At 39.3% G+C, this 4,135-nt stretch overlaps 1 pseudogene; it reads left to right on the top strand.

Moving 5' to 3' along the window:
* Positions 1-3,172: 3,172 nt before the first annotated feature.
* Positions 3,173-3,290, top strand: LOC145391572 (5S ribosomal RNA; annotated as a pseudogene).
* Positions 3,291-4,135: the final 845 nt, after the last annotated feature.

Genomic DNA, 4,135 nt, shown 5'->3' with positions numbered 1-4,135 from the left:
TCTGAACATGAGGCAAGTGGATCAGTCAGACTCGATGATTTCCAGTGTTGACTGTGCCAGGACCACGATGAAGTGGTACAAGAAACTCTTTTTCCACTTGCTCGACATCATGGTCCTGAACGCACACTACCTGCACGCCATGACCACCGGAGTATCCGAGACCCTTGAGGGGTTTGTGAGGGAACTGGCACGTGAAATAATCGCCAAGCATGCCCAGGACAGACCCACACACCGCACCCGCACCCCCATGGCTGCCCAGACTCCCCTACGCCTCGCAGGACGCCACTATCCTAGCACAATCCCTTCCGACCCAAACCGTCGTAAACCCCAGCGCCGCTGCCATGCATGCAAGCACTCGACAGTCAGACCATCCACTCAGAGAAAAGACACAAGGTACGAGTGTGTCGAGTGCAATGTTGCGTTGTGCCTTCAGGCATGTTTCAAAGAGTACCATAATTTCCTACACTACTGAAACTGTGTGGGATGGCGATATGACGCTCATTATAATGGTATGGCCAGTCAGTAGGTGCTAAGTCATATATAAAGTTGAAACGGGTGTAATGTTTTCAGGAAAGTAATGTATAAGTTGAGAAATAGTGTAAGTTGAAAGAAGTGATATCAAAACTACACCCACTGTGTAAATCTGCGAAAATATGACGCTCAGTATAACACTCTGGTAAGTAAATATGTGATAGCAAGAATATAAAGTGGAAACGGGTGTAATGTTAGCATGAAAAAAACGTATAAGTTGAAAAATAGTGTAAGTTGTAATAATTGATGTCACGAGTACACCCACTGTGTAAATCTGCGAAAATATTATGCTCAGTAGAACATTCTGGTCAGTAAGTATGTGATAGGAATTATATAAAGTGGAAAAGGTTGTAATGTTAGTAGTAAGGTAATTTATAAGTTGAATACTAATGTAAGATGAAATAAATGATATCGCGATAACACTCACTGTGTAAGTAAGCGATAATATGACGCTCAGTTGAATCGTAAGGTCTGAAATTATGTGATATCAATTATATCAAGTGTAAACATGTGCAATGTTAGTGGAGAATTATTATATAAGTACAAAAATAGGTTGTAAGTTGAAATAATAGTCATAGCGACTTCACCGTGTGTGTTATTATGCGCTATTATTACGCTAAATATTACGTAAGGCCTGAAACTATCTCAAAACAGTTCTCTAAAGTTGAAAAGTGTATAATGTTATTAGGAAAGTATTATGTAAGTAGAAAAAACACAATACGAGTTGAAACAACAGTCACAGCGAGTTCACTTACTACGTAAATAAGCGCTAACATTACGCTAAATGTTATCGAAAGGCCTGTGAATACGTAAAAACAGTTCAATAATATGTAAAATGGTATAATGTTATTGTTGATGTATTATGTAAGTAGAAAATATGATATGTATCATGATTCTGGAATGTTAGCGATTCATCGTGACCAGTCTGCCCAATTTTACTCGTTTCACACGATGGTACAATGCTTATTTCAGCTCTATTTTTGTATAAAATCCAATTTACTCTTTTATCACATGTTTTTATGTTTGTAATAAACACATATCTACTTACTTTCATTGGTTTCCCAGACTTATAATACCATAGAAAACGTTAGAGGCTCAGACCACCTACAGAGAACACGGTACCAGGTGTGACCAAGGTATACCTGTTTAGGCCACTTATGGACCCCGGGGAACAATTTCTTCGTGACTGACCATCGTTTCTGACCAAAAGTGAAAGTTTTAGCAAAAAAAATTTGGGTCCAAAAATGGTTGGGATTGGGGGGTACCAGTGGTGAAAAAGTGGTCGGGACGGGGCGGGTTAACTGGCGCAACTCTGGCTTTGGACATAATAATCTCACTATCCTCTCTTGTACAATAAGCTACTGCTCCATATGCCCCTTGAGAAGCATCAGAAATTATGTGTAAATGCGACTTCTCATTATTATTTATTTTCCTGGGAATACATATGCTTGATGTGGTTTCAAACTCCTTTCTAATCAGTTCCCATTGTTCTACATAAATCTCACCTAATTCCGTGTCCCAGCCAAACTTTTTTCGCCAAGCCTCCTGCACTGTACATTTGCCCGTAATAACTATAGGACTGACCAACCTTAATGGGTCAAATAACGTGGAGACCTGACTTAACAAGGACCTCTTGGTGAGAGTGACATCAGAGAACTTAATTGGTTTCAAACTTATTACATCAGCTGTTGTATCCTAGTTAAGTCCCAATATATTTTGAATTTTGGGAATGTCAGAATTTGGATAATCCTCTTTTATTTTATTCCTCAAAAGCGATGAATTTGTATTCCAGCTCTGTAACGGCAAATTTGCCTTCCCACATTCGGAATTAGGTACTTCATAAGTCCTCAAAGCTTCCGATTCTGTATCAGCAACACCTTGCAAATTATCCATGCAAAAAGCCTGCCCTATTTCTGGGCATTTGGCATTTTCAAAATGATGTTTTAAAGTATTGCAAAGTAGGAAAGGACTAGCACAAGAGCCAATGAACACCGATCGGAAACAGTAAGTCTCCAATGGACTATCCTCATTTTGAGGATCATGAGGCCAGAGGAATTTTTGTAAATTTCCTATCCTCCTCTCTCAGTCCTATTCTGAGAAAAGCCTTGCTAATGTCTGCTGTATAAACATAAGGTTTCTCTCTAAATCTTAGGAACACATTTCCTAACTTCTCTGTTAGTGTTGGTCCAGGGTATAGGCAATCGTTCAAGGTAGCTGATCCTTTGAACGCTTTACTACTACAATTGAAAACTATCCTTATGGGAGTAGTTACTGAATCCTTGCTTACATCATGATGTGGCAAATAATGTCCTTCCTTGTGGTTAACAGGGATTTCTACCTCTTCTATAAATATATTCTTCAATTGATCTTTTATAATATTATCATGTAGGGTTAGATGTTCTGGTTTATCTTTCAACTTTCTTAGAAGAGAATTTAACTGAGCCTTAGCTGCTTGGTAATTTGTTGGTAACTCCGAATGGTTTAATTTCCATGGTAATCCTACCCAATACTGTCCATCCTTAAATTCCACAGACTGGTTATACAAGTCCAAAGTTATTTTATCTTCAGGGGTCGGATCCAGAGTGTATTCCTACACTGACTAGGTCCGATAATATGTGTACAGGTTCAATATTTACATCCAGCAAGTGGCCATACCACGTTGAGTACACCGCTTCCCGTCCGATCAGCGAATTAAGCAACGTTGGGTCTGGTTAGTACTTGGATGGGTGACCTCCTGAGAACACCAGATGCTGTTGGTAGAACGTTCTCCCTACGTGTCAAGTGGGGTTGGTGGAGAATTAGTGCCCCTCCATGTAAAACAATTAACTCTAAGCCCTTTGCCACCCCGTTTGGCATACATGGCGTCTGGCAATGAATGAATGAAAAGTCATTTATCTGAGTAGGTTCTAGTTCTGCACCTATTCTAGCTACCATCAATGATTGTGTGGGGGTAACAAAAACTGAGTCTACTAGTTTAGCCTCTCCTTTAACTTGTTTTGGAAAAGGCAATTGACCCATAATAAGGTTATCTCCTGGACTCTTGAACAACTGTACCTTATTCTTCTTGAAAGTCCGTGTAGGAATCTCCCACGGTAATCAGAACCAATTATCATTTTGATGGGACCCACGGTATCTGATTTCACATTCCATTTAGCCAATTTTATCCCTGATCTTTGTAGATGATCAGAGGTTTATATATATATATATATATATATATATATATATATATATATATATATATATATATATATATATATATATATATATATATATATAATTTTTATGCAAGGAAGAAGGAACCAAAGGCCATGAGCCCGCAGTAACAGTTCCCTCCAAGAGAAAAACAAAATACAATATAGAGCCAAATTCAAGATCCAATCATTTTGAGATGCCTGGACACACTGCGTTTGAAAGACTGGAGATCATAGGCAGCAGGAAATACACACAGAGGGAGACAGTTCCAGAGCTGACCTGTTGCATAAATGAAAGACTGGGAGTAACGGTTAACTCTTGCATGAGAGAGTTGGACAGAAAAAGGATGAGAGTTTGCTACCAGACGGGTGCTACGCGCCCGTCGTAGAGGTGGAGGAATGCAAGCAGACAG

Source organism: Coenobita brevimanus, chromosome 18, assembly GCF_032717465.1.
Source record: "Coenobita brevimanus isolate Jiangsu-jjx chromosome 18, ASM3271746v2, whole genome shotgun sequence".
Lineage (NCBI taxonomy): Eukaryota > Metazoa > Arthropoda > Malacostraca > Decapoda > Coenobitidae > Coenobita > Coenobita brevimanus.
This window is presented reverse-complemented; position numbering and strand designations above follow the sequence as displayed.